The sequence below is a fragment of the Periplaneta americana genome, chromosome 3 (assembly GCF_040183065.1).
Source record: "Periplaneta americana isolate PAMFEO1 chromosome 3, P.americana_PAMFEO1_priV1, whole genome shotgun sequence".
NCBI classification, from domain to species: domain Eukaryota; kingdom Metazoa; phylum Arthropoda; class Insecta; order Blattodea; family Blattidae; genus Periplaneta; species Periplaneta americana.
Window position 1 is genome coordinate 113,519,769 of NC_091119.1, and position 14,736 is coordinate 113,534,504.

The 14,736-nt window shown below is 37.0% G+C and overlaps 1 long non-coding RNA gene across 1 annotated transcript in view; it reads left to right on the forward strand.

Annotated features, from left to right (window-relative positions):
* Positions 1-14,736, forward strand: part of LOC138697134 (uncharacterized) — a 135,348-nt gene that overhangs the window by 107,333 nt on the left and 13,279 nt on the right. The window contains exon 3 of the long non-coding RNA XR_011331533.1: positions 7,972-8,105. This is a non-coding gene — a long non-coding RNA (uncharacterized lncRNA). The remainder of the gene's footprint in view (positions 1-7,971; positions 8,106-14,736) is intronic.

Sequence of the window (14,736 nt, forward strand, 5' to 3'; positions counted from 1 at the left end):
TCAAACACACCCACATAACAGGCAGAGGAGTTCGAGATGACGCCGTGATCTAGTAGGCTCTGAGGATGGTGCGTGAAGCACTGTAAGCCGCACAAATCTTACAAAATTAACACGAGTAAGTCCACTAGTTAATCAATTATATTCAAGTGTTAAAAGTAGTGTACGCAAGATTCAAAATGGATTGTTGTTTTTACTTCGTCTTTATTACATTATTTTTTATTCTTTCTTTCTTTTTATCTTTGTTACTGTTTATATCTTCTTCCTGATTTGTTTTATTATTGTCCTTCTCTTCCATTTGTTTCTCTTTTATTCTCTATGTTCTTCTCTTTGTTATTCTCTATTTTTATTTATTGTTGAATTTCTGTTTATGTCTTGCCTTTCTCCTTCACCTTGTTTTCCTTTAATTCTTTATCTTTCTTCTTAAATTTGTTCATAAATTATCGTTTATTTGTTTACTATTAATTGTTTTTGCTTCATTCTCACTTCTTTGTCTTTATTAGATTATTTTTATTCTGTCTTTCTTTTTATGTATGTTTCTGTTTATAGCGTCTTACTAATTTGTCATTATTACTCACTTCACTCTTCTGCCTGTTTCTCTTTTAGTGTTCTTCTATTCATTCTATTTTATCTGTTTTATTCATTATTGTATTTCTGTTTATTTATTGCTTTTCTCCTTCACCTTGTTTCTTTTTAATTCTATATTTTTGTTATATTTGTTTATAATATTTTTGTACGTGAAACTTCTTATGTTAGAGCTACAAGAGGGAAAAATTGAAACGTTTTGACATGAAAGGTCGTATCATGGAAACAGAATTGTAATATGATCTTCGTGCCTCGTGGCTTGCTACGCGGTCCGTCTCGCTCCATTCCATGTCTCTCAAGACTTTATTACGTAAAATTACAAATGTAAATTCCTATTAAATGCCAGCTTTGATTTTTTCCTAAGACTTCAGTAGAGTCACACATTAAGACAATTTTCTTGTCGTTAGGACAACTTACCATGCCCTTAATTAATCCCTGGTTTTCCTCTGACGCTAAAATAAAAGGTCGGGATAAGTCCTTAAAAAAATGGACCACGGACTTAATACCTTGCTTCTAAATTTTTCCCAGATATTTTTCTTAGCAAATTTTTGTAAATTTTATTATTGACGTTCACATCTTCGTCGGGCATTATATTCTTCGGGCGTTGGCTTCGCAGTCGGTCCTGATGTCTGCCAAGTGGTCTACTCTTTCAAGGCTCTTTCGTGTCCTCCCTAAGTTGTATCTAAACTTGATGATTGCGAACACTAGGCCTATTACGTCCCACCTACTAATACACATTCAGAATGCGGACTTCTGCACATGTTCAACCCTTAAATTGACAAAGTATCCTATAGGATACAACAGATTAATAGGCTATTTTATTTATTTATCAGAGCTTCCTCAAATTAGAGGCTGCCATTAGACAATGCATACAAAACAATACAAGAACAAAATAGAAGATGAGAGCTAAAAGAGTAAGAAAAAAGGCAAACAAATACACAAACAAACAATGGCAGTTTACAGAAGAAAAAAAATTTCAAGTAAAGAATCAATGAAAGCTAAGAAGGAAAAAAAAAATGATAATGGTGCGTCAATTTTTTTCCATACACTGAATTACAGTCCATATACGTGGTTCCGTAAACGTTTGACTGACTCTTTAATTATGAGGAGGGCCAGTTCGTTCAGAAAAGATTTTTGCAGTCCTAGGGTCTTACAGAATTGAGAAGAGAAGTTGGGTATCGTTCCTCTTGCTCCAAACATCAATCCCGTAACACTGATTTCGTGAAGTTGGTATTTAGCTTTATAATACGGGATGGTTGGAACGTAGATTGCTCGTTTCTCCTCATGTACGTCTTCGGGCTGTCCTTTGTACGTTTCAAACCTGATGGTGGGGTCGATTATCATACCCTGAGACAGGGATTCGCTAATGGCGATTATGCCAATTCGTCTGTTACTGCCATTGTCGGCGGTTCCGTGGACTTCTTCATAGACGGTGTATTTAATTTTGTAAGGGCATCAGCCAATTTAGTTCTAATTGCATGGTGCCTATGTATACGCAATGTTTCGCCATAAGGGCAGGCTCCCAGGACATGTCCAAGGGTTTCTATCTCACTGAGGCATCGCCTGCAGTGGTTGTCCTGAGACCTACCGGGTATGGCTCTTACAGCGCTTACGTTGGCAGTCATCTTGATAGCCTCCTTCCATTCACCGCTAGTCATTCCATCGGGCTTAGTTATCCATTTGTTAGAGGGAGTGAATTCACTGTACAGAATAACGCCTTTTCCCTTTTGAGGTAAGTTGCACTATGGGTTGTACTCTCGCTGGCGTAATTCGGTCCTAATTTTTCTGGTGTTTATTACTCCTCTCGTAGAAGTTAGGTGTGCAGTTTCATCGATTTGAAGGTTGTTCAAACAATGTTTAGCTTCCTCCATTAGACATCTAGTGTTGTTTATGTACATATTATTACACATATTCAACTTCATGCAAGAGTTGACGTGCGCAGAAAATACCTAACCCTTTAAATTTTTTGTCGGAATACAACATATTGTCTGGAATATCTCCAGGAAGTTGTAGCATGTCCTTAATTGAGCTTTTAATAAGAAGATCTACATCTTTGAGGAACTTGACAGGTAATTTATCGGGAGGGGTTGTTTGAAAGGGTATACAAGCTTCGGACAAATGAAGGAAGAAATCACGTAATTTTAATAGAACAATAGAAAAAATTAGTAGGAAAATTAAAATTTCATAATACTATAATATTGTACAACACATAAAATATGGACATTGGGAAGCTGTTTTCTTTACAGTCCGACAAGGTTTAATAAACTAGTGTGAGAAATGAAGTTTTGCCAATTTAAGGGTTAACATAATAACCATTCACTTAAACACTATTCTCTCTTTATAATACATCGAAAATTTAAACACATGGGACGTAAATTAACTTCTAGTTCACGGAGTTCACGGTTTCAGTAGTTGGATACCTAGTTTTAATGAATGCACTCATTTTATAATTAACATGAAGGTATAAGTCTGTCTGTTATTGCAATTCACTCTGGTTCCAATCCCTATGTATTTTTAAATGGATTTTCCACACATTATTCAAGAAAATATTGAGTGTATGAGTTATATAGGCTTATACACATAAATGTGAAATGAATTACAATACAGTCTGAAAGAAGTACATAATGTATTTTATCACCTTTATTCCCTTATACCGGATGATTCAATAAGTTGTGCTCAAACTACTAAACTTATAGAAACGTCGAAATATAATATTATATTGGACACTAACCTATAGTCTCCAAGGTAATTCTCAGTCGGTACAAACTTTTAATGTCTGGACCTGTATTTCGGATTAATCATACTTTGCATCTTACCTCCTGCCACCATGTTTGAATGGGAAGACCTACAACAATGTTTCGCTACAAGTTGTCCCAGAGCTATTAGAAAACGTGTCATTTGTTATACGTTAGCGAATGTGGATGGGAAAGGACGGACCATCAGTAAAATTTATTCTTTCTGCACATTTTCTAAATCTTACATATTCCGGTCCTTGGATCGGAAAAGGAGGTCCGCTAGAATGGCCTGCCCGCTCCCCTGATTTGATACTTCGTTTACGAGACACCGCTGAAAGATATATAAAAACTTTTAGTCAGGATATTTGCAGCATCCGATGTAGTCCGGAAGGTGCCTGGGGTATTTGGGAGACATTGCAATGCTTGCACTGGATGTAATGGTCGCTAGTTCGAACAAATTTGGTGTAATACAAAATTAATTATTATGATGATGTAATCTTGGCCTACTTAAATTCTTGCACTAATATTATTACAGTACGTACTTCATTGATGTGTTATCAAGTAGTTCCTGATATTCCTAAGCTTATAACTTATTGTCTCAGGATTACTTCCTAGCCCTTGAGTTCCTATTGTAAAATTATTATTCACTACTGCATTGAACCCTTCTGTATGCTGCGTGAGATTCAGCGTAATCTTTCGAAAACTCTCTACAGGTTTCACGCAATCATTGGGATTTTCTTAAACCTCATGTCAACTTCTTTGTCATTTCTATTTAGTTCTTCTTTTCTCTTGAAATTACTTACTCTAATTTTTGTTTATTTTTATTTTGTGTGGGTATTCTTTATTTTGCAATCTTAGTGTTTATTCTACTGTTTGTTTTTATTATATTTTTTACTTTTTATCTTTCTCTTCCGTCTCTATTTTCCATCTTTGTTATTTATTCTTCTTTCTCTTCTTATTCTCTTTATTCCTTTGGATTATTATCTTTCACATCCAGTATCTCTTTTATTTATTAGTGTTTTTCTCTCATCCATTTATTTTCGTTTTATTAAAATTTATCATATTGTATTCCTTGTTTTCTACTCTTTCGCTTCGTATGTTACTTCATTTACTTTTTCATTCTCTTATTTTAATTTCCCTCCTTTAAATTTTCTCTATCTTTCTTTTATTTTATACACTGAGCAATATACTGTAGTCAGGTCCGTAGGTCGTCGTTTATTTTTTCCCTCACAATTAGCGGCACTGTTGACATGGTAACATGCACCTTTGGCTGCATCTCCTAGTCACGTACCGCTTGTAAATTTGTACAGTGATTTGAACACGTTTGACTCCATGTAATCCCTGCGCACCCCATGTATTGTTTATTGCCCAAATCCCGTAATGAGAGCTTTCTTCGGGCTATCACTCCAGTGCTGCCAACATTAAATTTTAACTACTTTTCAAATACAAACGTACAAACCCATTCACTATGTGTCACAATGTTAGGCTGGCTTAATACATACATATATACATAAACACACGTAGACACGTACATACATATGTACATATACAAGGTGTTAAAAAAGTATCCAATATTTTAGGAGGTGATAGTATGCATTAAAACAAGAAAATAATGTCTAATAAGCATGGGTCCTACAACACATACTTTCTGAGATCTGAACACTTGTTCATAGGAGGTGCTCAATGTGACGTCCATTCATGGCAATGCATTTCTCTGCCCTGTAATACAGCAGACTACCAGATAATCATACCATAGCTTACACCCCTGAATACTGAAGAGAAAAGTCTGGTTGCGGATATGAGCGGGGTTCAGCAGAGATGGTGTTGTGAATTTTGGTAATCAGCATGTATGGGCTGATGAAAATCCCCATGCAATTGAACAAACAAGGCATCAGCACCGATTCTCAATCAACTTATGGGCAGGCGTTCTTCGTGATAGATTACTAGGGCCATACGTGCTATATACCACAGAGATTAACTGGGGATCGTTATCAGGACTATCTTATTAACGTATTAAAACAAATTTCAAAAGTGCGTTATTCTTTATGCCGAAGGGCAGAGGAATGCATTGCCATGAATGGACGTCACATTGAGCACCTCCTATGAACAAGTGTTCAGATCTCAGAAAGTAGCCTATGTGTTGTAGGACCCATGTTTATTAGACATTATTTTCTTGTTTTGATGCATACTAGCACCTCTTAAAATATTGGATACTTTTTTTTAACACTCTGTATACATATGTACGTACATACATTAGGCACATGTTAGACTGTTAAAAAAAGTATTTTTTGTGTTCTTGACATTGTTTGAAAACAGAAAAACGAAACTTTAAAGTTCACTATTTTTAACTATTTCTAACATTATTATCAACGTAATATTTTGATTATAATGATCTCTCTCTCTCTCTCTCTCTCTCAAGACGTCTCAGAATTGTTCGAATGTAATTATGCTGCTATCATTGTGGACATTTTCCATGGACTAGATCGAACCGCAGTCGCAAGATGCAACATCTGTACTAAAATTATGTTCGGTAGGACAGCACTTCATTGGTTTCATTCCTGAATTTTTGCTTGTATTCACTTATTAATATATGCAATATACCTATTCTTGTATGTACCTATTGTATGCATATATGTAATGTAGGCATGTATGTTATGATGTATGTAGAGACTAAATTACCACAGTATTCTGGTTTTCGTTTGCATAGTACTAGCTGCGTTTATCTCTAACCTGTGTCTTAATTTAATTACCCTGAGAGTGGAGTGGAAAAAATATTTTCATTCATATTCCAACCAGACGTCCATCCTTTGCGTTCTGTTGCTGTTCGTCCTACGGTGCAGTAGTTAACATGTTGACAACGTGGACCAAACACTGCTGCTCACAGCAGTGATGTCTGCAGGAAAGTGACTTCCAGCAGAGCGAAGCTTAAAGTCCTACAGTGAGATCCTTGAAGAAGAAGAACAATAACGAGAAATGAGAAGAAGTAGCGGAGAGAGAAAAAGGGTGGGTAATGATAGGTAAAGTTGAATAAGAGTAAGATTATAAAATAGAAAGAGGGGAGGATTAAAAATAGAAGAGAAAGATTAATCGGAGGAAGTTCAAGGGAGTGGTAATATTTTGTATAGCGACGCAGCAGTTATTCAGCACCGAAATTCAATGTGGATGAGAAATGATCGACGAATTTTGCCTGGAATTCTCCTTCATGAACAAAATTCTTTCACCAGCTGTAAATCTACGACACAAAACTTTACTTCCTTCCCGGAGGAAGTCATGCTCAAGAGTTTATGTTTATTTAAAGTTCATCGCCTTCGATCGGGTTTGAACTTGAATCCAACGGCCAGCATGGTGATTGCGAGAATATTGAGGACGACCTTAAGGAATAGGGAGGAAGGAAATAATAATAATAATAATAATAATAATAATAATAATAATAATAATAATAATAATAATAATAATAATAATATTCTTTATTTATACTGGCAGAGTTAAGGCCATAGGGCCTTCTCTTACACTTGCCAGGTCACAAAGTATACAAGGAGTTAAAATTTAACAAGTTAAAGAACAGAATACTAACATATTACAAAAAAAAAATAATAATAGCATAATAAAATCGACACTAAACAACATGAAAATAATACCATAATAGAAAAAAAAAAAAGAAAGTAAAATACATTGGAATATAGTGAAAGCAAGTCATTTAGTACAAATGGTTAATATGGAAAAACGTAAGGAAGAATATATCGAAAAAGAAATATATAGCCTATATTTTTACAAAACTATGGCAGAGAAAAGGACTTATAACTGAAAGGAATCTAATTCAAAAAGTGCAATTTTAATTTATTTTTGAAACTAAACAATGTCCGACAGTCTCTGACATGTTGTGGTAGAGAGTTCCAGAGATGAGCTGCAGAGACCGTGAGAGATGAAGAGTAAAAGGATGTTCTGTGTTTAGGAATGGAGAGTGTGATATGGTGTTGTGAGCGAGTATCTATTTCGTGATATGAGGACACATGTTGAAAACGAGAAGCTAGGTATCTAGGGTTAGAGGTTTGAGGAATATTGAAGAGTAAAGTGAGGGAGTGAATAGTTCTTCGCTCTTTGAGATTAGTAAAAGAAAAGAAGATAACATATAGGGAAGAGGTAGAAGAAGATAAAAGGAAGAGGAGTGGGAAGAACAGAGGAAGGAGGAATTAGAAGGTGAATATAACGAAAGAAAATAAAAAGAGGAATAAAAGAAAGACAAGGAATGTGAGAATATGACGAAGTCAGTAGGAATAAAAATAAAATTAAGTATTAAATATGCTTAATTTACCATTTTAATTTATAATTATTATCATCGTCATAAGAAGAAGGAAATGACAGATAACCAGGAAAAGTTGCAGATAAAGTGATGGTGGGTGAATATAAGAGTGAAAGAGAGGAAAGATCAGAATTAAAAAGAAAATTGTTATTAAGAAGAAGATAATGAGAAAAAGGCGACAAGTTGCAGGAAGAAGAAAAAATATTAAGAAGGCGACGAGACAAAACAAGAAATAGAAGGTCAAAAGAAGGAAAAAAAGTAGAAAATGAGGAAGAAATTATGAAGAGCCTATTTGTTTATTCTTAGTTTGAACCGCACTACACTGCTGTCCTTACATTAGTGCTATGTTTCCAGGAAGATCCGCTCTTCCCTGGCGATGTATTCTCGTCGCGGCATTGCTGCGGGCAATTGTTGGAACGACGGGAATCCCAACAGTGGAGCAGGTGCCGACTTCCGCAGTCCCATCCCAGTGATTCAGATTTGCTGACGTACGTACTCCAACTGACTGACTTACCAATGCATGCATCTACTGACCCTCGTACTTTCAAGATACCAGAACTCAACAACTCAATCGTTCTAATTAGTGATTCTAAAAATTCTGACTCTACTGACATACATTTGGCGATTCTAAACCATTGACTCATCTTATCTTCAGCTAACTGTATAATAGTGTATTGTTTTATCATTTCAGTCAACAACTTATTAATTAAAACAGACACAATTTTCTGTTATTTGACAACTCACACCTACAACATGCCTACTCATTCATTGACTTAACTCACTCCAACAACATGCCTACTCATTCATTGACTTAACTCACTCCAACAACATGCCTACTCATTCATTGACTTAACTCACTCCAACAACATGCCTAGTCATTCCTTGACTTAACTCATTCCAACAACGTGCCTACTCATTCCTTGAGTTAACTCACTCCTACAACATGCCTACTTATTCTTTGGCTTAACTCATTCCAACAACATGCCTACTTATTCCTTGACTTAACTCACTCCTACAACATGCCTACTCATTCCTTGACTTAACTCACTTCTACAACATGCCTACCTATTCCTTGGCTTAACTCATTCCAGCAACATGCTTACTTATTCCTTGACTTAAGTCACTCCTACAACATGCCTACTTATTCCTTGACTTAACTAACTCCAACATGCCTACTCATTCCTTGACTTAACTCACTCCTACAAAATACCTACCTATGCTTTGGCTTAACTCATTCCAACAACATGCCTACTTATGCCTTGATTTAACTTACTCCTACAACATGCCTACCTACTCGTTCCTTCACGTGACTCACTTCTACAATACCCCACTTTATTTTTTAACCCATTCCAACTACGCCTCTGTCACTGCTTGATTTAACACATCCCTGCAACGTCCTTGCTCATTCTTCGACTTAACTCCTTTCTACAACGCCTCTTTCACTTTTGATTTAACTCACTCCACCATACTTACTCATTTCTTCACTTATTTCACACCTTTAATGCTCCTGTTCATTCCTTAACTCACTCCTACAACGCCATTTCCACTGCTTGATTTAACATAACCCCAGAACAGCCTAGCTCATTTCTTGACTTAACTCATTCTTAAACGCTTCTCCTAATTCATTGACGTAACTCACTCGAACGGCCCAACTCAACACTTGACTACCAGTAGGCCACTCTTATGACGCTATTACTCATTCCGAGTCACTCATTCGCTCCTTAACTCCTACCTATGATTTGCTCCTTTATTCACGCTTCCGCGCCTGCTCCACTCCATTTCATAGTTTCGCTCCGCTATTCACTCACTCATTCCTTCACTCTTATCATTAATTCTCTCATTCTCTCTCTCCTTTAATCTCATTCTCTCGTTAATTTCCTCACATGCTTTCATTCCATTCATTATCCACCTACTCACTCACTCACTCACTCACTCACTCACTCACTTACTCACTCACTCACTTCCATTGTCTCATTCATTCCTTTTCTGCCACTCCTAGTCATTCACCATCTTCTTAACTCCCACTCTCAAAGTCTTTTTTTCTTTGCAACTTCTCCACACATTTACCCACTCTACTCGCACTGTAATTGGATTTCTCACTCACCCTGCCTCACTTCTCTCACTTTCACTATTTTCATTCTCTATCTGTCTGTCTCTCTCTCCCCCCCCCACCTCCAAACTTACTAACTCATTTTCTTCCAAACTTCCTTCTTCTCTTCCTTCTCTTTCATTCTCCAACTCAGTAATTCATTAATTAATCCATTTATTCTTTTGTTCTCTTTCTCATTATACAGAATTAAAATAACATTTCGGTTCCTGTATTCTATCCTGCGGTGAAATTACGACCCCGTGTCCTATAATGTAAACCAACTGGACGATGTAACGTGTGGAAGAGAATGGAAAGAAACACTCAGCATTGCCAACTTCATTTTGCAGAAATACACTAAACACTTTAAAAACCCCGCTAAATATTGCGTAAAACCCACTAGATTTTTAGATGTATATTACATATTTAAAAAAAATAGTAATAGATAGGCTATAAATAATTATTAAACACTTATTAAATATAGGCCTACAAAATAAGAGATTATACATAATCATTATCATCGCCTTCTTCTTCTTCTTCTTCCATTTCTTCAATTACATCCGTATAGTTGTGGAAGTTGAAGCATTTGCATTTTCTAGTTTGTACTAGTGGCTTGTGCAGCAATTGCTACAAACTAAGTCCAGAAAAAGCTCAAATAAAAATTGTTCAGATTTATTTTCAATGAAGAATACCAAACTTTTGATAGTTATTTGCTTCCATAATAGTGAAACATACTCCCTCTGAATGTTTTTTTTTTTTTTTTTTTTTTTTGCCAAATACTTTTCCTTGAACCTATCCGTCTTCAGTTCTTGAGTTTCAATGCGAAATCGCTAGTAACAATGTCAGGATGATCAGTGGGTTTTTCATGTGGGAGTAATGCAGTAGCTATTTCGGGTCATTGCGGATTGTAGGTGAAAGTTAAGAAAATGTAAGGTTTGTCATGCTTTGAACAAAAGACTTAGCATCTTGGTATAGCTGCTGCATGTTTCGTGAACTACCCTGAAATCTAGAGGGCAGAATCACTTTTTCCCACTAAGAGATCTTGCTGAGGTGATCAAGAGACTACAAAATCTTATAGGCCTCTTATTTTACCAATAAGTAATACCTTTTGGTCTTTTCTTATGAATTGTAATTTTTTGCGCTTCTTCCGGACAATACTGATCTATCAAATATTACTGGATTAATTTGTGTAACAATGAATGTTATTTCGTATATTTTCTGTAATATAGGCTGTTGTGAGGAATTTATTGTTGAGATGTGGAAAATGAGGCGAATGACATGTCAGAGTTGTAGAATCTTATATGCGCCGTAAATAAAATTGTCCATCGTAAATCGTTAGCAGTTTCAGTGTTTCATTTGTTGCTGGTTGCGGGAAATAAACTTACTCATCACGGTAGCAAGAAGTGAAATGGCATGCTATTTTCCCTACAACAAAATATGCTTGGCAACGGTCGCAAATCTAATCAATTAAACCAAAGGAATATGAAATTAATTTTGATGTAGTTTAAAGACGCAGCTAAAATAGGAAGCATGACTCAATTACTACCAAGGAAAGTTAGAGAATCAGACATATAAATATCTATATCACACTGCCATTACATATATGAAAAGGACTCACACCACTTGATTAATAATTGTAAAAGTATTTCATTTTTAATAACAATATTGTTATCTTACGTAAGTTTTATAGTTTTCAGTAACATAAGTTTATATAGGCCTATAGCCGTTACTCAGTAAATTATGGAAATGAAGATCTAATATAATTAATATTTTTTCTCTGCGTCTACTTACATAAAGCCCCAAATGGTTTCACTTTCATATGTCAGTATACCATTATGTGTTGCATTAACTATAATAATATTTCATTTTTAATGGTAATAATGTCATCAAGCATTCTTAAGTTTTGTAGTTCTTAATATCCAATACACAGCAGTACTCGGAAAACTGCAGACCAGAGAATCAGACCTGTAAATTATTTTTTACGTTATCAAAAAATTGCACAAATGAAGATCGACATATTGGCATTATGATGGGAAAGAATCTGAGCCGTCTGAACTATATGTCAGCAATCCTATAGTCATGGCCTTCGTATAATAGCCTATTGTTTATTGTAGTGTGTGTTTTGTTTTATTCTGAAATGCAACACGGCCGACTTGATATTCGCGTCGCTTAAGGAAGCGAACATCAAGTCGGCCGTGAATGCAATTAATTAGTTCTCAAAACTGACGAAAGATGGATTTTGGAAAAAAGGAAAATGATGTAGGAAAATTGACATTTCACTGAAAACTACTACTTTTCCGAAAAACTTTGGGTTCCAAGCTTCAAAATGAGGGGCCATTTATTAAAATCCGTTCAGCCGTTTTCCCGTAATTTCCATTACCAGTTCAAATTATATATATAGATATTTACATTTTTTTCTTTTTTTTTTTTTTAACAATGTGTCCAGACAAGTCAAAATCATGGTAACCTTTTCCACGCCGTCTCAATGCAGCCTTAACTGTCAAAATTGACTGTGATACCTTTTTCCCCATTCTATTTCTAAATTGGTTTTAATTATATTTATTTGGCTAAATAGCCCTTCTACTTCTGCATTCGACCAGAGAAGACAGAGCACAGAAGTGCGAACTCGGCTAATTCTTTGAATGGATTCATATCTGAAGCATCTTTAGGCGAAAAACTTCACACCAAAAACCACTGTGTGGTGCCTACGTGCTATGTATGATTCGGGGCTTCCCCTTCACAACAGACGAGAGGAATGCAAACACAGGAGTAAGTCGAGTTTAATTGTTTAAAGAAAAAACAAATTCCCACTGACTTGAGCGCGAAAAAAACTATATTTCCCATTGTCCACTGTTCAATCATTTTTCACCACCGACAGAGAGAGAGAAAAACTAGATTTAGTGGGAAAACACCTTGCTGGCAACACTGGAAACACTATTACCGACAACGTGGACAATATTGATAATAACAGATAGCTGTGGTGTCAGATAACGTTCGCAGTACGATATCTGATAAGTTTCAACTCGAAATGCTTCCGGCTAGCGGAACTGTTCCGTAGCACCAAATGACTATTTTGTGTTGATGTGTGGAGGCTCGTGGGAATGTGCGGCCATATAAAACTCAATTACGTGAATTGAGTGTGGTGACGTCATCGCATAACATGATGCGATGGGGTTAGTGCCTCGTTACAAATCATCATCATAATCATTGTGTGCATTCAACGACTGTAAACACTTGACCCGTTCACATTTACTTCATTGAGATGTGTATGAATTGCGAAAATCAATGCTATTTTGGTCAAAATTTTAAAAGAATGTTACATCTGCAAGAAATTCGTGGAGGATTTCTTAATCCGTGACGCGACAGCCCATGAAGGCCAAGGCCGACCAGCCGACTGCTGGCCTCACGTCTACATGCTTCAGCGGAGGTGAACGGAGGTCCAATGATTCCCATAGTTTTTCGAAACCGGTTTTCACTCACTATCATAGCTCGCCAAATTGATCACGATACTGGGTGGGCACCGGTTCCATAGACTGACCAAAATTTCATGAGAAAATTTCTTTTCCCTGAGGACTCAACCAGGCCCTTATTCCGTATTACGAGTCCAGGCATGATGCCTTAAAGGACTTCTTAATTTTCAGCTTTTCTCTTTCCTGGACGAGAATAAAACATGGATTCTTTTAGTATGTGACAAATAGCTTTGATAATAATCACAGTCATCATCCCATTATTTATATTTAACTCAAGTAACAGAAAAATACCTTTGGGGAAGCCGAGACATAGATGGGAGAATACTAATGAAAAGGATTTGAGTGAGATGGGATATGATTGTAGAGACTGGATTAAACTTGCACAGGATAGGGACCAATGGCGGGCTTATGTGAGGACGGCAATGAACCTCCGGATTCCTTAAAAGCCATTTGTAAGTTATGAGTAAATAACTGAGGTTCTGGCTGATATGTACATCTACTATCAGGCAGTACATCTCATTGAAGATATGTGTCAGAGGAAGAACAATAGTTTGTATACGTGGTGTGTCTAAAAAATTCGGTGAATGGTGTCATATCTGAATGGCAACTAGGCGCATGTGCTTGCGCATGCGCATGGTTCTTCAGAGACTTGGGGAGAATCGATACACAGCATGCAATGCATGTGACTGGCAGTGTAAACAGACTGCGACTAGTTGAACGTAGTCAGTGTGAGAGGAAGTGTCACAGCGCAATGGAGCAACGTGTAAACATCAAGTTCTGCTACAAATTGGGGAAGACTGCAACGGAGACACGTGGAATGTTGGTGCAGGTGTACGGGAGGGAAGCCGTGAGCAGAAAATGTGTTTACGAATGGTTTAAATGCTTCCGTGAAGGGAAGGAAACAATTGAGGATGAGCCACGTTCAGGTCGGCCATCGACAAGCAGAACCCCAGAAATGATCGAGAAAGTGCGACAAATGCTGGCACAAGATCGGCGACTGACTCTAAGATTGATTGCGGAGGAATTGGACATTAGCAAGGACACGGTGCACACCATCATCCGCGATGATTTGGGTAAGCGGAAGATCTGCTCCCGATTTGTGCCGCACTAGCTTACAGACGAGCAGAAAGCAAAACGGATGGAAACTTCTGGTGATTTCATTTCCATGTGTGACCAGGATCCATTGCTTCCGAAAACCATCGTCACGGGAGATGAGACGTGGTGCTACCAGTTCGATCCGGAATCAAAACGGCAATCGATGTTATGGTGTTCACCGACTTCCCCGCGACCAAAATAAAAAAAAACCGTCTGCAAAAATCCCAGGTGAAAACACTGTTGATCGCCTTCTTCGACAACAACGGCATCTTCCACAAGGAATTTGTTCCTGCAGGTCACACAATTAATGCTGCATTTTACCAGTCCGTTTTGAACCGATTGCTACAGCGTATCCGGCGGGTTCGGCCAGAGTTGCACAGGACTGGAAAATGGATGCTGCTCCATGACAATGTCCCTGCACACTGTGCGATCCGTGTGCGCCAATTCCTGGCTCAGAAGATGGTAACT